The sequence below is a fragment of the Pleurodeles waltl genome, chromosome 8, assembly GCF_031143425.1.
Source record: "Pleurodeles waltl isolate 20211129_DDA chromosome 8, aPleWal1.hap1.20221129, whole genome shotgun sequence".
NCBI classification, from domain to species: domain Eukaryota; kingdom Metazoa; phylum Chordata; class Amphibia; order Caudata; family Salamandridae; genus Pleurodeles; species Pleurodeles waltl.
The window spans coordinates 949,922,672-949,949,000 of NC_090447.1; positions in this window are offsets into that span (position 1 = coordinate 949,922,672).

The window sequence follows — 26,329 nt, forward strand, 5'->3', positions numbered from 1 at the left end:
ATATATAAAAACAACCCTGCCAAAACCAAGCCGTATTAAAATATAAAAAAAACTAATAATATAGGTAAAATGTGCATACTGGTGAAAGGGCACAAGCGGCAGGCCTGAAGCTAAAACAAAGAGCCTAATCTAAGTGTTAAATGGAACCCTCAATAGTTAATGAGACAGGCTGTCCCCTGGTAGAGCTCTTGAATGTAAGTGTGGCTGAGCACATTGTACTGTCACTGTGTTTGAATGAGGGTACATTGCATAGCAAGGAGGTGAGAAGTGGCGTTTGTGCTACAAGGTAGCCTGAACTATAGATATACATTGCTGTGTCAATCCTGTTGCATCTGGGAAAGGATGACATAGAAGAAGGCATAGGTGTACTACTTCCAAGATGTGATGTGCATATGGGGGAAGTTGTAGCATGTGCAAGGAGGGGGATGTAAGAAGAAAAATTGTACCACAATACATATGCCTACACAGGAGGATGACAAATAGTGAATTCAGAGGTGAGCCAGGTTGTCGTACCTATGAACATGAATCTGTGATGGTTTCAGGCTGTGAAGTATGGCTAAAGTTGTGTGGCAAACAAGGATAGGGACATGTCATGCATTATCAAAACTGTTAAAGGTGTGTGTGTCCAGTGTGACACATAGCTCAAAAATACACGCAACCATGTTAGGCAATTGAAATTGATGAATGTAAGTGAAGTCTTTGACATCACATGTTAGTCAATGTATGATCAGGCTTCCACCTTTGTGTGACAGTAAGTGGAGTCACAGAACCTAAATAAGGATTGCCAGAGAAGTCATGTACACATTCAAATGAGTGGGGATGAGTCTAAGCTTATTAGAGTCCTTGTCTGTCTTACAGGTGGCTTTCTTCCCCTGCGTCTCGTCTACCTGTGCTATTGCTGGAAACAATTTAAGTCCGTCAACTATTCCCCGTCTCCACATTTTGCTCTCATTGTCCAATCTAGCCTGAGCTAAAGTCTTTTCTGCCCTTTTCATTCTCCTCTCGAATTTCTGTTGTCTTTGTTTAATAGCCATTAAATCCCAGACTGCTAATGCCTCATACTGAGCTGGCCTCGGAGTTGGCTTTTGTACACTTAACATCCACCTCAAATTCTCCAAAATTCTCGGGTTGTATGTTCCGTGCTCCAGAAACGCAAAACATCCCTCCTTTTCTGTCAGTTTGCGCCACTGTTTCATCCATAAGCAAGGCGCAACTCCCTTTTCATCCATGACTATATAAGCTGGAGTACCCTCAGGTGGTGTAGGCTCCCCTTTACTCGCCATAATGTATGCATCTCCCTTCAGAGCGCTCCTAAAAACTTTGATAAAGTTAATCTTTGCGTCTTTTCTTTTGTTTGTATTCAATCAGAAAATTACTTTAATTCCCAGGACACTCTTCACCCACCTTTCTCAAACTATTGCCTCTTATGGACGGCAGCCAATCCGTGCGCGACCTCTCTCAGCAACTGACCTATCTCAGCACGGCACCACTGACGTCACACTCACACACTGCAGCTGACAAAGTCTTGCGGCTTGTCCGCCCCTCACTAGATTCACACCAAACTAATGCAAAATTACTGCGAGCGCCTTTAACAACAACAACATCAACTCAAATTTGCTGGTTTACTATAGGAAGGGTACACAATCGCTTCAGAACTTTACAGAGATTTCACTTGAAGCCTCGGCAGCTACTCTCTCTTTCTCAGTTCCCGCACCTGCAAGCAGAATTCGGCCTGCAAATCCTACTCTCGACTTGTCAAAGGTTCGTCCTAGTGCACTTTAGAACTTGCCAAATCTCCATTGAAGGATTCATACACTCAATTGACTCAAACTCGACTTGTTAACCACGCCCGATTGACCTATTAAACTGCACAAATTACAACATAAACCCAAGTGTCTCCTACACTTGTCAGTATACTCTGGAGTCTTAGACCACAACGGGTCTGTACATTAACAACCAACCATGAGGATAATTTTGAGCACAAATCGCCACACTCATATGAAGTACGCCGACTTCCCTACTCCTACTAAAACAACATTTCCTGGCCTAAGTACACACAAACTTCACAAATCACCTGCAAAATGTGTAAGCTGAGCAAGCGCAAATCCTACACCACACATGCTAAAACGCCAAGAACATCCCCAACTCACTTAGGCAGGCTCCGAGATCCCAGAAAAGTCATGGTGAAATTAGAAACACATCATGTCTCCAATTTGCATTCTCTCAGACAAACAATCTAAACAGTAATTCTCTGTCCTAGGGCCCCAAAGGGGCCAAACCGTCGCTCTGCTACCAGAACAGTTAACGCGTCCCTTTATGATAATTTATTACACATTAGGACTCGTTTTAGGCCAATGAATCTTTTGACCCAGTTGAGAGACAACTTAGGACGAGATGGCTAATCAATATGTCAGTCAATACGTCAATAATGTCATCAATATTTATCACAATAATACATTTCAATTTAGTCAAAGTCATTAATCGATTTCAAAACACTACCATGACCTTGCAGTCATGAATAACCACACCAGTTTAATAGAGTTTCATGAATTTTATTTCCTATTAGTTACAATTCTAAAAGCAGATGTGTTAATCTCAAAACCAAGAAACATAATAGCATAGTCACGATATGGCAACTTTGATAAGATTTCATCAAGGCGAGAATCACAAACATCAAAACATAACACAGCGTAAACATAGATCAATTTAGCAGAGTGTCAATAACGCGTCAATTCAACAAAGCATAGTTTCGGTCGTTTGTCTATTTACGTCAATTTGGTGAACATCTGTCCTAACTGATTAGCATTGGCATGTTGGGCTTCATGCAAAACAATTTAGAACATCAATTTGGAAACATCTGTCAAAAAGTAAGCAGTTGGTACCTAGAAAGGAAAAGCAAACAGACAAATCCCAGTTTCATTGTCATAATTACCCTCCAAGGTTTAGGTCAGCACTCAGGTTTAGTCTTCGTCTTCAGGACATCAGTCTAATCGCCATCAATCAGAATTCAGCTCCAGGGCAAAAAGGGGCATTTCCCTCATAAGGAGCTAAAGTATCAAATGGGCAATCTAAGGAAAAGGATGGTTCTAAGTAAAACAGCAAAGTCACCGAACAGAGTGACAACGTTTCTGGATAAAATCAATAGCATTCCCTACCTAATTCTAAATGGCTCCCCGTGTCATGGGTTTTTATCTCTTTTTCGTTGTACATTCCCCTAAAATTTCATTGGACATTAGTTATACCCCACTATCGTTACCCAATAAAAAGATGGATCATGTCATTAATCATTCACTACATATTATTTTGCAAGCTTTTCATTGGACCACATGATTGATGTCCTCGGAGGTAGTACGTCCGGTATGATTTCATCCTTCTGTAATTCTTTGCACATCTTTGGTCAGTAGCTCCATTGTCTTCACCGGTTTAAACGACCTTGTACAATACATTAATCTACACTGTTGCATTTTAATTAACATTTTCTACAAGCAGTGGGGATTTCATGGGAACGGATCTACTATGGTTACATTCAGCTTCTAGTTTGAAGAAAACAAGACGTCTTGTCCTTTTGCGAGTCAGCACACTGCAAGATAGGAAAAATACGTTTAATATGAGAGCCAAGCAGCTAAGCTTCGGCTCATGCTAACTTAAGGCCTACAAAGATTTCAGCACAAATCCAATAACGCAATCATTAATAATTAGTATAAAACTTATTCTTCATAGTAAGTCATGGCATTAGTCATTTTTATTAGTCCACGTATACATTGACGGCCACTCCCCATGGTCACATTTCGGGTGCACGTTTAAGCAAAAACTCATTACTTTGATTTCTATGCGGCATTATCACACATTAATTCATAAACATTTCATGTTAATGTAGATTATATAAGCTATGCTCTCTCAGTCCCTCCTCTGATGACGTTCGTCATCACACAAACCTTTCCCTTTCGACCTTTCACTTTTAATTTTTCGCCTTGCGCATAATGCGCATTTCAACATCTTGTCCCTTATGTGAACTTTCCCAAATTTAATTAAACATTTTCTCCCTTTCCTCATTTCTCTTATTTCTCTTTGTCCAATTTCTTTTAATTTTGTTGTTAATTTTGCATGCTCCCCATAGACCTAATAAACAGGCCAGAACAATTAATAGACCCCCTAATATTTTTGCAAGAACCCCATTCCAAATGTTGCTAAACCAGCTCCCTACTCTGGCAATTCCTTTTCCCACTTTCTCCCACACTCCAAGTTCCTTCAATTCCTTCAAATCTGTACTGTCTCTAGTTAGGTTAGTAAGCATACCTCTAATCTTTTTAGTATTGTCAGGTATATATGAGCAACAATGATGCTCATTGAGCATCTTGCAGACTCCGCCGCTCTTTGCTTAAAGAATGTCTAAAGCAAGCCGATTTTGAAGAGTCATAGCTCTTTCCGCAGCAAGTTCAGTATCCATCAGGAGTATAGCCCCTGTAAAATTGGTCAGCATGTTATCCACAATAGTAGACAACTTTCGAATCTTTATGGAGTTTAGAATAACCCCTACTGAAGGAATTATGGCTGCAAATATGTCACCAACGACAGCAGCTGCTGTCTCTCGTTTTTGTCTAGCATGTTGAAATTCAGACGCTTTAGGTATTTGCTTTAAGTCATAAATCTGATAAATATTTGGGAAAACTATCCCCAAATAACATGTCCCATACCATCCCTTAGGGAGACGGTAATAAGCGTTAAGTCCACAAATATAATAGATCCCAGGGATCGCTGGATCCTGTCCATTTAACATGAATGTCCATTTACTCTGAAACAAAAACACATGCCTGCATTCCATCGGTCCCACAAATAAAGTGTCATGATCAGATTTTGGCCTATGTATACAAAGCCTTCCTACATGTAGTGCATCTATAGCTAATTTTCCTTGCATCTTTATTGCAGTGTAAGCATAATCATTTCCATGTGTGCGTTTTTCTAGCCCCTTTTCTAGTCTCTCTTTCAGTGCTTTGCATCTATCATCAGTGTGATCTAAGAAGCTTTTCTCTACAGGTGTTAATAAGCAAGTCAGATTATTGAGGTGTGAATAAGCTGTCCCAAATGTAAGTGTCGGTTCAAAGAAACCTCTAACTAATTTATACTATGTTCCTTAGCTAATTTATTCAGAAACTCAATCACTGGCACAAAAGAAAACACCACATCCAAATTTGAGTACAAATATTGCACATGCTCTTGGCCATAAAATCTTGTTAGTAGCAAACTACAGCTTATCCCATATGTTAACGGCAAGCTATGGTAAGTGACCCCTTCTTGCACCGATGAAGGAATCTTTATGCACACATAACAATTTCTCGCATCCATGGTTTCAACATACTCATTCAGCAAGCGATAGAAGACGTTAGTGGAGAGTTCCACCTTTGAATTAGATCCCTCATGCAAGAGTTTTGTATCCTGCTCAAACCTCTCCCACAGTGTTAGTGTTGTAGTCTCAGGTTTGGAAGCATTGTTAGACGCTTTCTTATCCAATCACGGCATTCCCACAACCACACCTACAATTATTATTGCACACACAACACCTAATATAAGGCTTAACCAACCACACACTTTACCCTTCTTGCTACTACCTCTATTATAAGCCATGGTCTGTAAAGAATCAGATAGCAGAATAACTCAAAGCTAACAATCAACTTGAGGATAATTTCAAAAGCTATTTTTTTTTCTTGATGCAAGTCTCTCTCTCTCTCTGAGTGTATTTACAGCGTTTCACTCACTCCAGGACCCTTTTGTCAATCAGGTTAGCAGCTTGTCATAATTGGGTTTTAAAGTCAATTCAGGTTATCAGTGTCACCTCCGGTAATTTATAAGTCTCTTTCTCCACTTTTCAGTTTTCGATTTCAATTTTAATTTTAGCACAGTCTCTTTCTCTGATTGATTTCAGGTACCGTAGTATTGGCCTGGTACTTCTCGATCAAAACAGGATGCGAAGAATTCCTGTTGCCATTCAGATGTCGTTGCATATGTCCATTGAGGGCCTGCATACCTTCTATTTGCAGTTCTTTTTCTTTTCAATCTGCGTTTACTTTGCAATTTCCCTTCACTTAGATGCTCTACTCGGGTTGTATCGATTTCTTCTGCTATTCTTCGCCTGGTACAACCTTTTCTTTCGCAGCCTGCTTCTCTGGCCAGTTCTATTTTCTCTCTTCTATTTCCCCCTCTTCTTCTTCTGGGTCTGCAACAGGTTCAAGCACTAACATGTACCCGTCTACTTCTGGGAGAACCTCTCCTTGTCTTAGTTCTCCTGCTGCCTCAACTGAGATAGGCTCACTGTCACCTCTCTCGAACTTGCTTACTGTTTGAGGGACTAAGCCATCCTCAGTGGGCTCTCCGGTAGTCTCAGTTTCCCCTTGGCTGTTTCCTGGCCCCCTGAGACTTCCTTATCTGGAATTGCTGTGTTGGGAACTTCAAGCTCCTCATCAGTCGGACATGTTACCTTCTTTGTGTGATTGACATGTATCCAGTTTGGAACACCTGCACATTTCACAGCAGAGGTTGTTGTCAGTATTACTTGATATGGCCCCTTCCAGCGAGGTTCCAAACACGACTTTCTCACGTGCTTCTTGACAACCACCCAGTCACCGGTTTGCAAGGTGGGACCTGGATCACTGATCGGTGGCAATGTGTTGGCTTCCACCTGGTGGGAAAAAGAGCGAACCACATCAGCCAAACCTTTGCAGTAGTCCAACACCATATCATCCGTGATATTCACAAGAGCATTTGCGGGTACTGCGGGTAGCCTCATAGCTCTGCCCATCAATATCTCATGGGGAGATAGTCATGGCTTCTTATAGGGTGTGTTTCTCATTGACATTAGCACTAAAGGCAATGCATCTGGCCTTTTCATATTGGTAGCTGCACACATTTTTGCCATTCTCGTCTTCAAGGTACCATTCATCTGTTCCACTAGTCCTGATGCTTCAGGACGGTAGCTACAATGCAGGTTTTGTTCAATGTCTAATGCATCACACAAGAGCTTAATCACCTCATTGTCGAAGTGTCTGCCCCTATCTGATTCTAAAGAGATCGGAAAACCAAACTTGGGTATCAGTTCTCTAAGCAACAGCTTTGCAACTGTGTGACTGTCATTTCTACCTGTGGGATAAGCTTCAATCCAGTGGCTGAAAACACACACAATCACCAACACGTACCTCAATCCTCCACAAACAGGCATCTCAATGAAATCCATTTGCATCCTACTAAATGGATCGCCAGCTCTCCCTATGTGGCTCAAAGTTACCACAGTCCCTTTTCCTGCATTCATCTGCTGACAGATGATGCACTTGTGACAAGTAACTTCTGCGGCTTGTCTGAATTTCAGGTTAAACCAGTCAATTTTGAACTATCTGATCATTGCGTCCCTCCCAAGGTGTGCCTGACCATGGTAAAGTCTTGCAAATTGTGACAGGAGACTGTTTAGTAAAACCAGCTTCCCCTCCTCTGAGACCCATAAGTCGTCAGCCCTCTGTACACATTGCCTTCTCTGCCAAGAGCGTTTCTCCTCCCTGCTTGTACGGCCCTGCAATGATTTTAACTCATCTAAGGTATCAACTACTCTTAAGGCAAAGTTCAAACATGTTTCATTTTCGGTTTGCGGTAACAATTCCCACTGATCACTGAACGATATACATTTCAATGCGCAAAACCTTGCGACTTGATCTGCATAGCCGTTTCCCATTGACACAAAGTCTTGTGATTTAACATGAGCATTGCATTTCACCACAGCAATTTCAAGCGGTAAATGAATCGCATGTAACAAATCCTTAATCTGTTTGCCATTTTTCACTGGTGTACCAGAAGAGGTCATGAAACTCCTCTGTGACCACAATTGGCCAAAATCGTGTACAATTCAGTGCAGATAGTGACTTTCAGATTTTCAACTGCGTGGCATGCCTAAGTAAAGGCAATTAATTCTGCCACTTGTGCGGAATACACTCTCTCGAGCCAGGAAGCTTAAATTATACTGGCTATTGTACACACGGCATAACCTGCTCTCAGTATTCCGACTGAGTATCTTAAACAGGATCCATCAACAAACATAATGCAGTCATTTTCCTTTAGTTGCGTATCTTGAATGTCAGGTCGGGTTTGGTACATAGTTCTGTTACCTCAAGACACGTGCTCCACTTCCTCTCCGTTATTATTCTCAGTATTTTCAACAGGGAGTAGAGTTGCCGGGTTCAATACAGTACATCGCTTTAAGGAGACATTTGGTGACCCCAGAATGATTGTCTCGTACCGGGGTAAGTCAGGCATTTGTCATATGCTGGGTTTTAGTTTGAGTCAACAGACTTTTAACTGAACGAGGAACCATTACTGTTAAGGGATGTCCCTTTACTATGCCTTCACACTGCGTGAGGCTCTGACCAACTGCTGCAACTGCATGCAACCAACCCGGTAAGGCTGCTGCGACTGGTTCCAAGGTAGCTGAAAAATATGCTACGGGGCGGTTTGCACCTCCATGGACCTGTGTTAAGACAGACAAAGAACAAGCATCATGTTCATGACAAAACAGCAGAAAAGGCTTCGTGTAATCAGGCATACCTAAAGCTGGTGCCCTGCACATGCACTCCCTTAATTCCATGAATGACTCAAGCTCTTCCTTGGACAGGGTTATAGTATACGGTTCATCCTTAGTTTTCTTGCCTGTCAGCTTTATTAATGGTTTAGAGATAATTGAAAAGTTGGGTATCCATTGGCGACAGTAGCCCACCATTCCCAAAAACATCCTGACATCTCTCTTTGTTGTCGGGGGGTTCATCTGTAGTATGGCTGTCACCCTTTCTTTCTTTTGATATTCTCCTGGACCCTCTCCCAATCAAAAAGTATTTTACCACTTGTTGACAGTACTGCAACTTCTTCGGGGACACTTTGGGGGTCATTCTGACCATGGCGGTAATTACCGCCATGGCGGAGGTCGGCGGTAGCACCGCCAACAGGCTGGCGGTGCACCGCTGGGCATTCTGACTTTCCGCTGCCCGTCTGAATCCTCCATGGCGGCGGAGCGCGCTCCGCCGCCATGGGGATTCTGACACCCCCTACCGCCATCCTGTTCATGGCGGCTCTCCCGCCATGAACAGGATGGCGGTAGGGGGTGCCGCAGGGGCCCCCGTAAGAGGGCCCCAAAAAGTATTTCAGTGTCTGCCCAGCAGACACTGAAATACACGACGGGTGCAACTGCACCCGTCGCACCTTCCCACTCCGCCGGCTCAATTCTGAGCCGGCATCCTAGTGGGAAGGTTGATTTGCCCTGGGCTGGCGGGCGGTCTTTTGGCGGCCGCCCGCCAGCCCAGGGCAAATGTCAGAATCACCGCTGCGGTCTTTCGACCGCAGTGCGGTGTTCTGACGCCGGTACCTTGGCGGATGGCCTCCGCCATCCGCCAAGGTCAGAATGACCCCCTTTATGTCCGTCCTTTCCCAAATGGTTCAGTAAGGCAATTGTGTCATATCTGCAGTCATCTCTTGTTCTGGACGCAATTAGCAAGTCATCAATGTACTGCACTAGAGTCGAACTGAAAGGTAGTACTAAGGACTCCAACTCCTTCTTCAATATCTGATTGAAGATGGAAGGTGACTCAGAAAATCCTTGAGGAATTCTGCACCAACTGTACACCTTGTCCAGGAATTTGAAACTGAATAAAAATTGACTATCCTCATGTAGAGGAACAGAAAAGAAAGCTTGTGACAAGTCTATAGCGGTGAACCACTCTGCATCAGACGGAACCTGAAACATGATCACTGCTGGGTTCGGCACTATGGGGTAACATTTTACCACAATCTCATTTATTTTCCTCAAGTCCTGCACAATTCGAACCTTCCCACAAGGCTTTTTCAGACCCATTATTGGTGAATTACATGGGCTGCTCAACACTTCTTTCAAAACTCCTTGCTTTACAAAATCCGCAATTATTGGCGACACCTGAATAAGGACATCTTGTGCCATGTGGTACTGTGGCACCCGGGGAAACACTGCATATGGCTTCACTTGTACTTTAACTGGTTCCACTCCTTTTATCAGTCCCACTTCCTTTCCTGTTAAGTCCCACACTTTCTCTGTCACTGTTCCTTGTAACTCAGCTGGTAAGTCAGTCACTGTAAGCATCGGGAATAAGGTTATCAAAGGGTAATCCTCATTCGCGGTCTCTGTCTCTATCTCTGAGAACTGACCATCATCCCCTTCATCATCACTGTTCGTCTGCACCTCAATTCCATCGTTGGAACAAGTAATCGAAGATTTTGTTTTGCACAATGAGGCCGCCAGGCGGAAACCGCCAATTGGCCGCTACGCGGTCAAAAGACCGCTGACGGCATTCAGACCTTCCCGCTGGGCCGGCGGGCGCTAACTATGTTAGCGCCTGCCGGCCCAGCGGGAAGGAGGGCTGCAACACAGGAGCCGGCTCCGAATGGAGACGGCGGTGTTGCGGCCGTGCGACGGGTGCAGTTGCACCCGTCGCACTTTTCACTGTCTGCTAGGCAGACAGTGAAAAGCTGGCTGGACACCCGTTCCCGGCAGCCTCTTCCTGGCGGTGACAACCGCCAGAAACAGGCTGGTGGGAAGGGGGTCAGAATCCCCATTGCAGTGCTGCTTGCAGCGCTGCCATGGCGGAATCTCCCAACCGGGGCTAAATCTGCGGGAAACCACCGGCCCCGGTTTTCTGACCGCGGCTTTACCGCCGCGGTCAGAATGGGCAAGGAAGCACCGCCAGCCTGTTGGCGGTGCTTCCGTCATTCGTGGCCCTGGCGGTCATAGACCGCCAGGGTCAGAATGACCCCCTAAGTCTCTTCCCAGTAGGGACACAGGACTCGAATCGCAGACTACAAACTTATGCAGTCCCTGAAAGTTGCCAATCTCAACTTGCACTAGATCTGTGATTGGATTTGTCAAATACTGGTTTGCTACTCCTACCACTCTTATGGTACGCCCTGAAAGTGGCAATTTCAGAACATCTGCACTTCTGACTGTAGAGCTTGTAGCTCCGGTATCAACCAAGAATGAAACCTTGTGACCCATCACTTTCCCCTCTACATAGGGTCCCCTCTGATCTACTTCTAAGGACGCTGCAAGCCTGCACTCTTCACTGTCTGAACTCTCATCCGACCATTCATCATTCATTCCTTCTTCACCACGCAGTGGGAATTGCTGTACTGTATTATTTTGGCTCACTACTTGACCTGTGACCTGCTCAGGAAGCATCACCTGTTGCTGTCCCATTGGAGCTAATGGTAATTGCATTTGCTGTCTAGGTACCATGGGAACCTGCTGTTGTACTTGCTGTATGTGTGCTGGTTGAACACGCGGCATTTGCATTTGCTGCATGGGCTGTATCCCCTGCATCTGAACCATGTTATTTTGGAAGTTCTGATTTTGACCTCTCAATTTTGGACCTCTCATATTTTTTAATATACCGACATCAGTGCTTTCTTGAACAACACCATCATGCACCGCATTCGGGCATTCCCGCTTCCAATGCCCCATGCCCCCACACGTGTGACATGGTGACATCTTTTTCATCCCTTGTACGTCATTTTGAACCACAACAGTCTTCAAGTCTTGACCACGATTCACAAAACCTCGACCTTGGCCTCTCGGTTTTGCCTGAAACATGCCATTCCCTTGTGGCTGTTGCTGTACCATCTGCTGGATTCCATTCCCTTGCATACCAGCCTGCGCTGCCCTTATCTGCATCACCATCACTTTCTCCTTCAGTTTTCTCTGCTTCAGCTCAATCTCTTCACTACAGTATTTTGCATACTGCAACACCTCATCAATCGGCTTCGCTTACCAACAGATCAAATGATTCTTAATCATCTGGCTAACCTCTGGTCTCAGCCCTTCAACGAATCTAAACACAAGGTGGTTCATGTCTTTCGGCTCAATAGTCTCAGTACCACTGTAATGTTTGAACGCTTTCAATAACCTCTCATAGTAAGCATGGATTGACTCCTTAACCTCCTGTGAGGTCCGGGCGATTTTCTGCCAATCAGTCACTTTCGGCAACACTTTCTGCTTCAAAAACTCAATCACTTTATGATAGTACTTCATTACCTCCTCGGATGGTGCTCCGGTCATCTTATCCCTTGCCGGCTCCTGTGTCGGCCAGTCTATACCTCTCTTGCACTGAAGCCATAAGTCAGGCGGAACAATGATCTCAAACAAGGTATTCAAGTCTTCCCAGAGACACTTCGCAATTTTTACAAACCTATCTGTCTACTGATACCATTCTGTCGGTTTCTCCCTCAACCTGGGAAGTCATTTGTAAACGACAAAATGTCTCCTCTAGTCCATGATACACGTACTAGCACCCCTCCAGCTGTTTCTCTCATTGGTAGTATCTTTACTGTCCCCGTGTCTGGTGAGGCTTTAGTTGGACTCGATCCCGGACCGTCACTTTTCTCCTTATCTCTTTTCTTTGCCCATCTGCCTTCCCATTTTTCTAAGGCTCCCCAGATATGAGCACATTGCAGTATTTCTTTAAGATGCGCCCTTATTCCGGCCGACCTCATGTGATCAAAATCTTTAGAGTCAAAGTCTAATCTGTAACTCCTTTTCAAATGTTTAGTATTCTCAATGTCAATATTGTATTTGTCTGCCAGGTTCGCCAACCTCTGATGCACCTTGCCCACTTCTTTAGTAATCTTGGGGCACAGATACCTTAAGTCCGCTTCTGTGTATGATTCTAATCTGTTTACCCCTATTGTTCCTTCCTCTAGTTCAGCAGCTTCCACGCCCAGTCTCACAAAGTTCAAGTACTCATCTTTTTCGGACCTTTCTGACTTCTCTGCAGTTGCTGCAGTCTTTGGAGCGTAAGTTTTTTCTAGGGGGGCCTCAAGTGATCCCAGCGGGGGCCCCAGACTCTGGCCAAAATAAATATTATACAGATAACAGGCCTTTGTTTTAAGCAGAAGCATGTTATTGCAGTTTTTAAAAGGTAACAGTACTTAACTGCAATGTTTGAATAGGTTTAGACATATTTAAACATTGCCATGTTTATAAAATAATTGTGAAAAATTCTGAGGGGGGCCAATGATTTTTATTTTTCAACTGGGGGCGTGGCATTAAAAAGTTTGGAGACCTCTGGAGTAGGGGGTTTGGCATTCCATTGTGTGAGGGCAGGCCACTGTAATTCCAAATGTAAGTGTCAGGCCCTCCACCCTCCCATCCCAGGAAGACCCATTCAGTATGTAGATGTGCGCATGTGTGACTGATCAAGGATTTAAGTGCAGAGAAATGCTCACTTTCTAAAAGTGGCATTTCTAAAATACTAATATTAAATTAAATTTCACCAGTCAGCAGGATTTTTTTTACCATTCTTGCCATACTAAAAATGACCTGGTTTCTCCTTTCAGATCAGAATCTACCACTCAAACAGTATACAAGGGTAGCCCAGGTGTTAGCCTATGAAAGGAGCAGGCCTCACAGCAGTGTAAAGTGAATTTAGGAGTCCTACACTACCAGGACATATAAACTACACAGGTAAATGCCCTGCCTTTTACCTACATAGCACCCTGCCCTATGGGAGTTTAACGCTTGGCAAGTACTTTTAAATGCCAAGTCGAAGTGCACCCACAGGCCTTGAAATGGCAGGCCTGAGGCATGGTTTGGGTGCTACTTATGTGGGTGGCACAATCAGTGCTGCAGGCCCACTAGTAGCATTTAATCTACAGGCCCTGGGCACATGTAGTACACTTTACTGGGGAATAGCAAGTAGATTAAATAAGCCAATTGAGAATGAACCAATTTCACTAGGTTTTTAGGGAGAGAACATATGCACTTTAGCACCGGTTAGCAGTGGTAAAGTGCACAGAGTCCTAAAACCAACAAAAACAGTGTTCAAAAAGTGGGGGGAGGCAGGCAAAAAGTTAGGGGTGACCAATCCTAAGTCTAAGCACCGGATTTGGATCCTCTTCTTTTGCACAGCAGATGCTGCATGGATTCTTCCCACAGGAAGTCAGGTGCATCGTTCTGGCTTGACTATACGTCGATCCACTGGGCTATGCTTTGAAGTTCCGGTTGCAAAGCTGGGTCTTCTTTGATCTCCTCTTGGAGAGTCAGGTTACGTCATTATGGTTCAGGGTGCAGTGATTTTCTCACCGCGATGCAGGCTGTGCATTGTTTCTGGCATGCTGTGCATGGAATTTTCACCACACAAGGAGTTCTTTGCAGGAGGAAGTCTTTCTGGTCCTGAGACTTCAAGGAACAGGAGGCAAACTCTATCCAAGCCCTTGGAGAGCAATTTTCAGCAGAGCCAAAGGGCAGCAAGGCAGCAAGGCAGCAATGCAGCAGGGCAGCAGTCCTTTGCAGAAAAGCAGTCAGGTGAGCCCTTTGGACAGCCAGGCAGTTCCTCTTGACCCGCTGCACGGTCTGGTTCAGAGTTTCTTCACCAGTGGTATCTTGTCCAGAAGTGTCTGAGTTGGTAGGGTCAGAGGTCCTGTTTAAATACCAAAATGTGCCTATAAAGTGGGGAAGACTTTAAAGAAGTGGCTTAGAAGTGCACCAGGTACCCTTTCAGTTCCATCCTGTCTGCCAGGGGGTTTGGAATTCCATTTGTGAGGGCAGGCCACTGTAATTCCAAGTGTAAGTGTCAGGCCCTCCACCCTCTTATCCCAGGAAGACCCATTCAGTATGCAGATGTGAGCATGTGTGACTGATCAAGGATTTAAGTGCAGAGAAATGCTCACTTTCTAAAAGTGACATTTCTAAAATACTAATAATACATCCAATTTCACCAGTCAGCAGGATTTGTTTTACCATTCTGGTCATACTACAAATGACCTGGTTTCTCCTTTCAGATCAGAATCTACCACTCAAACAGTATACAAGGGTAGCCCAGGTGTTAGCCATGAAAGGAGCAGGCCTCACAGCAGTATAAATAAAAATATAAACTACGCAGGTAAATGTCCTGCCTTTTACCTATATAGCACCCTGCCCTATGGGAGTTTAAGGCTTGGCAAGTACTTTTAAATGCCAAGTCGAAGTGGAAATGAAACTGCACCAACAGGCCTTGCAATGGCAGGCCTGAGGCATGGTTAGGGTGCTACCTATGTGGGTGGTACAATCAGTGCTGCAGGCCCACTAGTAGCATTTAATCTACAGGCCCTGGGCACATGTAGTACACTTTACAGGGGAATAGCAAGTAGATTACAGAAGCCAATTGAGTATGAACCAATGTCACCAGGTGTTTAGGGAGAGAGCATATGCACTTTAGCACCGGTTAGCAGTGGTAAAGTGTGCAGAGTCCTAAAAACAGCAAAAACAGTGTTCAAAAAGTGGGGGGAGGCAGGCAAAAAGTTAGGGGTGACCAATCCTAAGGCTGTCAGGTCTAACAGCCTGTATATATCCCCTCAGAGTTCACACACACTGGCCACTGTTTAGACTGATAGCACACCCATGGTCAGTACATGTGCCTACACATTCTGCCATGTAGCACATTGCTAGCTGTGTAGAGTAGTTTGGATGCATGACCAATATGAGCCTTTTCCACATGAATGCACAATATTCATGCCAGACAGTGCAACAAGGCAGACTGCCATGATGTAGTGTGTGTAAGGCTGACAGCAGGATCAAAATGAATACATCAACACACACTGTTCACTTTCACAGGAGCTGTGGCCTGAGTAGAGGTCACAGAGAATGGTAGGCACACTGGTGATTAGGGCAACGTTGTAGCAATGTACACAATAGTGCTGTGAATGTATGAAAAACTGTTAGACATAGCCATCATTAAAAGAAGTGCCAATCTCCAAGTAGGATGTGTACTTTAACTCAACATATCTGCACTGGCAGGTAAGGCCAGCAAGCTGCATAACTGTGCTGTAATGTGTGGTATTATACAAACAAACACTCTTGTCACACAATGGCATGTGGACAATGCACAGCTGTTGCCAATTGAAATGCAACTACTTTGCCACTTCCCTAAATACATACAAGTCACATGGGTACCACACATCTATGCTAAGTTGAAAGTGAATGAGGGTAGATGCTGCATAACTACAGTTAACATCTAATACATATAAACATTGACATATACTGATTTTATTACAGAGGGAGAAACAAGCCCTCATGACCATCTGCCTTTCCAGGAAGAACTACCTACTGCCAATGGCATGGACGATGATCCCTTCCAGCAAATCCTGAATTACATTGTCTCACCTTTTCTGGGAGTGGGAGAGGCTGATAGCTTCATCGGGTCTCCATAAGAGCCACATGCAACTCAATCTACCCAATCAGCAAGCGCTGGTCTCCGAGGACCCACACACTGTATTTCAACAGCAAGCAGTAGGAGTCCAGTGGCAGATACTGCATGAGGTGCAGGTGGGCATGAGGACCAATGTGGGTATCCTAAAGGGAGTCTGTAGGTGCCTGAGTCCTAATAAGAATACCTCTGATCCAATTAGTGTCACATACACTTTGCTCCAGAGATTGGAACAGTTCCTGGCTGACATTGCGGGTGTCATGAGGCAGAGGCAACAACAACAGCCCTGCCAGTGTGACACCCGTGTGATTGCCGCACATACCTTAACATCCTTCTATCCATGAAGTGGAACCCGGCTTCCTATATAACAACAATAGGTGCCTTTTACCTTGACATTGTTGTTGTGCTGACAAGCTAGCAGGCCCTTCTCAGTGCTGTGCTTCCCTACTTGTTGCCACAGGCAAATGTTGCTGGGGAAAGGCACATCTTCAGCCCACTGATGTGTGTGTCTCTCCAATGCCTGATGCACAAACACCCCCACCCTGAGGGCAGGCACAACACACATCAGAGGAGTAAGAATTGGATTTTCCCACTTTCAGACAGAGAGCTTGCCAATAACCTTGGTCTGTGGCTCCTGGCCAATTTCCCTCTGACCTTTGTTGAGTGACATGCCATCACACTTATCATCTAGCAGTGTCTACTTTGTGTATGTCCACCTGTTGCTCTTACCAACTTGTGGACTGTCAATGTGGTCTCCCTTATCCAATCACAATTTGGATCTCCTCCTCACTGGAATACTCCTCTCCTACACATGTCTCATGACATGCATCCCCCTCTGGTCTACATCCTTCCAGTCTAAATCAATGTTTGGGTTGTTGCTGAAATAACTGCAACTGTGATCCTTCATATTTACAGTTATGGAAATAAATGCACTATCAGAAACCTGCATATTGTATGTTTGTTGATGATTGGACAAAGTAGACCATGCTGGATGTGCTGAGCTTAAAGACACTAAGTACAATATAAAGGGGCTTGTGTTGCACAGAGCAATGGATAACTCTATACAGGCCAAGGGGAATAGATTATGTGAACCCTATGTGTATCTAAACAGGCAAGTAGTTACCCAAGGTCACAAGCCTTAAGTGCAACAATTAGTAATCAGTCAATGGTAAGGGTGAATGAATTCACAGCACAGGTGCAGACCACATCCATGGATACTAGCAAGCAAACAACACTGCTGTGACAATAAAATGGTGCAGGGGTGAGTGTGTAATTGACTGACGGTGGTGCGTAACTCACAACTTCCTCAATTACTGACAATTGTTTGACATGATCATTCATATAATATATGTAGCACAACTTGCACACACAATGAAATAGTATGGGTGTACCAGTTTTGGGTTGTTTGCCTATTCACAGCAAGAGTGACACTTACATTGTACATGTTTGAAGATCCCTTAAATGACCCCATTGCAAAATTGACAGGATCTTCTCCGTAGGTGTTTCAACTAGACACACATGTAAACAAACACTGCACGGAAACCCCATGGCATGTGCCTAACATAACCTAACAATGTACATCAACTCCTATGCAGTAATCATGAAGCAGTTGTGAAAGTAGAAAATATGGTTTATAAATATCTAGAAAAAACCTATGAAATCTAAAACTAAATGCAGTACCATACTTAATCTACCCTATCTAAACTCTGATCAAACAAACCTAAATTAACTAGCCTATACTAACTCAACTAATATCTATATTAACCTACCTAACCTTAATGTATACTGCTCTACACATATACCACAACAAGCATGTTAAATATCAACCCTCACACCCATTAATACACATTTTGACAAACAAAAAAAACATAAACTGCACCTATAAACAAACTAACTATACATTGAAACATAAACAATTATATATATATATTTTTTTTTAGATCTTTTAAGTATTTTTAAACATATACTAAACATCAACACCCTACCCATTAACAATCTACCCACCCATATCTCGACTTAACAACTAACCACTAATTAAATCTTAAAATGTTCTAATACTAAACTAACTTATCCTTATGTTAATAACTATCCTGAGCCATGCTAATATACAAATCTATAAAACTACACATTAAAAACAGGGGAAGGGCTGAAAGTAAAAGTGAAGTCTATATCTGGGCAGACATTTGGTCCATGGACTGCTGCAGAGTGTTCTGCATCCTCATCATTGTAGTCATTTGCAGTTCAATGCCCTCAACACAAATTTTCAGATTGGCAAGTTCAATAAGTGCTTGTTGCTCAAAAACAGATGGCTGCCCTGGGTTTGCTGTCTGGGACTGTAGTGCCTATGTGGTCTGTCCTTGCGATGTGCTTGGAACCACTACAGCTCCCCCACTTAGAGGCATACTGACTGCCTGGCTGGTTCTTGCAATTTCTGCTCCATGGTGCCCCTGAGATCCTGAGCTCTGTGTACCGGATGCCTTCCCCTCTACATACATCTGCTCCATTTGAAGGTCGGCCCGGGGAACATGCCTGAGATGGAAGTATCATTAAAGATGGATCCCTTATACCTTTTCCTCGGCAGGCATGATGTCTGTTTGAGAGGATGGAAATATGTAGCTGACAAAACTGAAGCTGTACATGTTGTAATCAATAATAGGCTTAAGTCACCAAAAACATCATATGATATGTCCTCAAAATAAATTTCATTTTGCAAAGTAAAAATGACAAATCCTCTTTAGAAACAGCTCAAATGTAACAATGCAAAGGTAATCACGTGTCAGGATTGAATGTATAAGAAATGACAGAGTATGGCAAATATATGTATACACATAATAATACTAAGACAGGTTTGGAAATGTGATGCTATGAACACATGGAATGGTACACATGGGCCACCTCATTACTCCCTGGGGTGTTTCAAGAAGCATGTAAGATGTGTGAAACATAGATGGATGGTGGCTAGCTGTCCTCTATTTATACTGGCCTGACGGACACGTCTCAAATATTGACTCAACGAAATACATGGAATCATATTACATGGTCCCTGTAATAAACTTCAAGCAATACCATGTGGCCCTATACATATCCTACTGTCTGCCCATACATGTGATTTTTGAATGTTACCTTGTTGCACATAAACTCAACCCACATCCATGTGATGAGTTTGTGCATGAATGTATTTGCCTCAAATTAGTCAAGGGTGACAGTTTGTAGGGGGAGCCAGTATACGTAATGCCACCAGTAGTTGGACTGTGTAATAGCCTGTATGCTAACAACACAGTGCAAACATTTTACCTTACACAATGATCTGTTACTGCACAAAATACTGGAAAGGTATGATCGCTTGTTGATTATAGAACAATGGGCATATCGGGGCATGAGTCAGGTCTTTAACTGCATTACCTTGTGTGGACTGGTGACATGTGCCATATCTAGTCATACCTATTCTGTCTGCACTAAGGCAAGAATTCTCACATCCATTGCCAGGTGGATTGTCGTAGGATGTTTGACGGTCAGTCCACCTTAGCAGCACACATCCTTATAACAAGTCCACACTGTCCCACATTGCTAGCTTTATTTTGTGTATGTCTTCCCCAAGGAAATGCATCTGCCACAAGGTGATGATATGCATACTAATTTGGGTCAAGATAGTGTTGTAATGTGATGAGTGTAACATCCACTGAGATACCTTTGAAATAGGCCTTAATCTAGTTGAGGCTGTGTGAGTGTTATGATGTGTACAGTGATTGAGATATGGAATTGGTACCACAAAGGTAGTGTATAAATGTTTATTGACATTTTGCAGACATCAATCCATAAATTAAAAACAAGTCTATCTAGACAGTTATTTTATTGGAAAACTGTTTCTACAATGTCGATGCATCTCTGAGACCCTGCAGTTGATTGTTCAATTCATCTTCTGTCCTCATCCTCAGCCTCATTTATTGTTTCTGGATCCTGACGGGGCACATTCCATAGTACATTAGTTGTTACACATATATTGTGTAGTATGCAACATGACAGGATTATTTTGCACACTATGGGAGGTGAGTATAGCAATCTGCCGTCCGACATGTCGAGGTAGCCGAAATGAGGCTCAGGGACCCTGAAAGAATGCTCCAAGTCTTGCCCAGTGCTTGGTTGTAGTTGTGGTGTGCCTTTGTCTGGGGATGTGCAAATGGGGTCATGACTCATTGCTGCAGATGATATCCTTGGTCAGCTGAAAAAAGAGGAAAAGAGAAATCAGTCAATTATCATAATGAATGAATGACCCACATGCAAGTACATGTTTGTTATGTGTGCCGAATGACTCATACACATTTCTGCCAGTATGGAGCCTACACTGACATTGGATGGCACATATGCCCTTTCATAGCTGTTAATACTGACACTGTACAACACATACAAGCATACTGGCATGTGTGATACACTTAATGATTGAAATATTTATATTTCACACTTGCATGAAAATGGTGAGCCTTTACTAATATGGAGAGTGAGTACAACATTGAGGAGACACGTATCTCACACTTCTCTATTGTGTTGGCTTGGGACAGTTCCTGGCACGTCTGGCCTACTATATATATTATTTTTGATTAGTTACCCGGTGTAGTTAAAATGGACCCATTCATTCACACAGATTCAGATGTGACAGTAGTAGTCACTGTTGTCCAGTAGCTACTGCCATGGATAGATTAGTAAGTGCATGTCAATGTGGTACACCATTATCTACAAATTGCAGTGCATTGGGTCTGCCTTGTTGACAGTATACAGGATCCCAGATTTTTTTAAATGTCAAAGTAAATTATCAGCACTGCACTTCCTTACTGAGAAAGGACAGTGTAGGACATTTTTTCAACCATACAACACAGTCCTGAATTTTCAATCTACATTGGCACACAATAGGCTGCAGAGCACCAAGACAGGCACACTTGCAACATTGTGAATGTGTGACTACATTTCCCGTGAGATGTACTTTATGCATGAGAGGCAACCTTCCTGCACAACATGAACCCTTGGAGCCTTGATAGTATAGGTCTTTTCTGCCATGGAATGCAACACCCATAGGTGGCAAGAGTGTTTAGGATTACTTGAGTAACTTTTCCATGGTACACATGACTTGGGGAGGGCAATTGATTTGAGAGATTTCACAATCTACCTGGTATTGTATGCATGACAGGCCTTATGATCATGGGAGTTACATGTGGACCACAAATAGACATGGAAGTCTTTCTTGTGATTTTTCCACCATTGAAAGGCACACAGTGTGACATAACCTGTTTTTTTAACATGTGTGAATTGCGGGATTGCATAGATGTCTATTTTAACATACATTATTTACTGTTATTAGGTTAGTCACGTACTTCAAATTTACTCACAACCTATGCTCCGATCCCATATCTCCCGTTCTTGAAGTGTTCATTGATGATAGAGTGCCTGAAGTTGTAGGCATTTTGAGCACTCCCAGGGTACTTTGCCAGCACATTGACGAGTATCCCCAGATTGTCACTATTCCCTGTACATTTATTGAGTAGATGTGCTTCTATCGCAGTAGAGGTGGGATGTTACAGCAGGATGCACCAGTTGCACATGTGTGTGATCAATTGCCCCCAAGACATACAGGAAGCCAGCTATGGCATAAAAGCCTTGCTTGGTGTTCAGTTGTTGCTACGGTGACTTGGGGGACATAATGCACTGAGGTGTCAAGCTAATGATGGCATCCAGGACGGAGGGCAGAAATGCAGAAAAGATGGCTCTGAGATTCCTGCCACGCTGGATTTCATGGCCTGGAATGACCCAGATGCCAGCATGTTGAGGAATGACATCAGTTTGACCTACTGAGGGATGTTGGTGCACCTCTATGATATTTGCTGCAGCATTGGTGCAATCTGGTTCAGGAGCTGGATGATGAATCCCCTCCGGAGCCTGTAGAAGGTGATGACCTCCTCCTTCCTGAGATCAATGAGGGTAGTCTTTTTGGTGGCATCTACGCTCCCTACTCCTGCATAGCCTAGGTAGTGGTGGGGGTGTCGGAAGTGGTGGTGCTCTTCTTGCTGCTCCTAGCTGAAATATTAGCACCTCCTGGCATAGTTAAACTTGCCAAAGTGCTCTAACTTTGTTCTGTTTATATACCAATACAAATGTGCCGTTTCTTATGCCTGGGTTGTGGATGTGTAGGTATTTTGCTGCATTTTAGGCTCTGTACACTGCTTGCCAACGATGCATCACTTTTCCATGAACTTGTAAATATCACTTTGTTGGTTTTGCATTGATTTGTATGAATGAAAGGAACACCTACCTTGCATATATTGATTGTTGCATGATGCAGCCAGTTCAGGCAAAGGAAAAACCTGATGCCGGCCTCCATCTGCTTTGGGCTTCTCTTTGTCAATATCAAGCAAAGGATGTGCTTCCAGGTCATCAAAAACAATGATAAAACAGCACTTCTTGCTCCTTGCAAATATGCCCTTTAGAGTCTTTTTATTCCATCTTATCATATGGGCTGGGTTTACTAAGATTTCACGCAACACAGTATAGCAAGGTAAGTTGCTGTGCTGCTTTGCATGACAGGGAGAGAGTAGAACTGTGCAATATTTACAAAAATACACAGTCATGCTCTCTCTTAGCACTTGAGGAAGGGATAACATCCTGCACAAAAACTGTACTTTGAGTTTTTTGCTCTTTGCAAAGGAAAAAACTAAGGTTGTGCAGAACTCACTGTGTTGTACTCTACTAAAATCTGCAGAGGTACATAAAAATTCTGCACGATTCTGCTGAGTTCCGTCCATCATTATGCTCACTTCTGTGAACCGTAATATTCAGCATCTGCAGCAGTAATATAATTTAGAGGCTCCCGATTGGTGTCTGGCCTCCGGCTCGTACAAAAAAAAAAAACGTTTCTTTGTTGGAGCTGGTTCAGCATGTTCCCAACACACCTTCACTAGCCAGGCCCTAGCAGAATGCCTTTCGCGACTACCGGCTTGCCCTACGCACTGCTAGAGCACTGCACTCTACACAGGGGCAAGTATATTTAAAAAAAATACAAATATCTCACTATAACGAAGCCACACAATTTTTTATTAATTAGAAAGGTCGCTTACTTTCTCCATTCATATGAAGCAATGCTGCCAAAGAAAACAGGAGGTTCCACCGGCCAAACCCGGTATTGTATATGTGCTAGAAGAAAGTAATTGGGTGGCTAAATTGACAGGTTTTTTTTGCTTTGGAAACAATCAGAGACAGAAGCGAGTCTTCAACACTCCAACAATAAAAGGATAAACACAAATTGTGTTTGTAATTATTGTGTCAGACTAAATGGACATCCAAAACCCATCAGACTCTGAAAAATGAGAATAACTTAACTGCTACAAATGTGGGGCAAATTAGTTGAATGAGGTTCCCAGCCACATTTTACTCAATTCCTCTGCACCCCCTCTTTTTTAGCATTGTTTATGCTGATGTAGTGCCCAATGCAGGTTTAATTATATCGAAATACATGGTGCAAGAAAGAAATTCCTCACACTGCTCTGCTGACACATCAGAGACAGCGACATATGACTCCCAGCAGCTGTGAAAACAAACAAAAGAAGTGGTTATCCCACTAAAACAAAAACAGGATCGTCAACCCTGCAATTGCTAAAACAAAGGAAGCAGTGTCCCCGCACCTGCTGCATTAAAAAAAAACTGCAATATTTATGGAGCCACTACACGTGGGAGCAAGCGGTGCCCAAGCAGCCACTAACAATACAATAAAAACTTTAAGCTGCACCAATGAAGCCGCCTTGTAGATGAAGTGAGGAGCGCCCACACAGCCATTAAAGAACAATAATAATGGGTCCAGTAAGGACAGTAGCTCTGCTACTCACCAGCATGCTTGAATTGAAGACTTGGAAAGTGTTGCTAGATCAGCTATATCAGCCAGAATTTCCAGAGGAAGTTAAACACGAATGGTGATATTTTCCCCAGATTCCATACCAGAATATTAATCATCTCTTTGTTGCAATTATCTTTTTTCTGAATGAAATGAAAATACATACTTACTTATGTTCATTTTTATTTCATACAAGAAAAGGCCTCAAAAAGGGAAGCCTAGTTTTTAAATAGTGTAAAATAATTTGAATCCTGATGAAATATTGCAGGATTGCATAGCATCATTGTGCCTAGCGCCGTTTCTTTACGAATTACTTCAGAGCAGAGGGACGAGAATTAAAAATAAATTAGGGGTGAGTGTACCACCCTCCACCGGTAGTTGGCAGAGTTTTTCGCTGAACTCTGTACTCCAAGCGGAGTGGCAAGAAGTGAACTCCTAGGCCTAGAAAAAATGAGAGGAAATACAAATATTTCTAATCTTTACACCAGCCTTGGGTAGGTGAACACATTTATTGCAATCTAATGTTTATAAGACTTTGTAAATATGGGTCTGCATCAAAATCAATTGGTGGATGCACGGAAACACCCATGTAACACCTACATGAAATAAATTAACACAAAGCAGCTCTTTGTGCAGCTATGCATTTCCATGAAAAAAATAAATTGTGATTTGTGTGGATTTGGAAATCCCAAAATAGGTTTAAATTTGGGCTGTGGGAAAGAAGTGACACAACCCAGTCAAAAATCTAAATAAATTTGGACACTATGACATCACACTGTATACCACAATACTCTAAGATATGGCATCCTAAGAAACACCACTGTGTGACACTCCACTCCATGTCATTCCACTCTACTCTGATCTATGACACTACTTCATTCTATACAGCCTACGCACCTCCATTCTACTCCACTCTATGGTACTCAACTCTGCAACACTCTACTCCAGTTGTTGCTACTGTAAAACACTCTGGCCCACGTTTAGGTCACTCCACAACACTTTACTCCACTCTATGCAACTCCCTGTACACTCCATTCTACTCCAGTCAGGAATACGCTAAAACACTCCACTGTGTGACACACCACTCAACAACACTCCACTCTTCCACACAACACACTATGACAACCCTCCTCCATTCTACTTTACGATACTCCACTCAAAACGTTACTCTACGACACTTGACTTCATTGTTTGCTACTTCATTCCACAACACTATACTCCATTCTATGCCATTGTAAAACACTCTACTCTGGCACTCAATGTAACAACACTCCATGAGATGACACTCCACAAGACAACACTCAGTAAAGCTCCATGCTACAATTTGAAACACATTTTTTAATGAAACATATTGGAAATCAGATCAGTAAACAAAGATTAAAGTCTAATTATAGTTCGGAAATATTGTATTAGTTCTATGTTAAACCAACTCAAATGACACAAATCTTGGACATTCTAAAGTCATATTTATAACTTATGGTTATAACTTGTGTCCCATCCAAAGCTTCCTATAACACATGCACCATTGTATACAATGTTGTGAACTCACCAGCCACACTACATTATCTATAACTCACACAGCTTCCATGCACTGCTTAAACCCTTTCATACTATATCAGTTATAGCATTGTAAATGATAGCATTCCTACAAGGCTCATGACATGTCTACTGACAGCATTTATGAGAACACTGCTCATGGTAGAGTGCCCAGTTATAGTTAATAGTGCAATTTATTCAATTGTACTCAGTCATAATTACTTGTGGTACTTATTATGATTAAATGATTCAATCCCTTTAATGGAGTTACAATTCTTTTTAATTCCTTTTCCCAGGTGGAAGTTCCATCTTCCCTTTACTTCCTAGAATATGGTGGTGCAATGAATTGTTTCAATATATATATATAATCCGAGGTTTGCGTAAATATAGATTAAATCTTTCTATTGGGATTTTGTCCTCTCTGTTTTAATTCTTAATGGTCCAATTGATCCCTCCTTCAAATAACCATTGTCAATGGTGGTGGTATGACTCAGTTTCATACAAACTTGTTCACAGTTTTAAAATGACAACACTTGCATTCCTCTGCTGGCTTTTTGTCCACTTTGTGCATTTATTGTGCCATTATTGCTTTGTTCCGAAGAATATTTGTCAAGTTTTCATTTGTGGCTGGATTGCAGTATATATGGATTCAAACTCCCTTTGTGTTCAGTAACTGACTGTCAGCATTAATAGT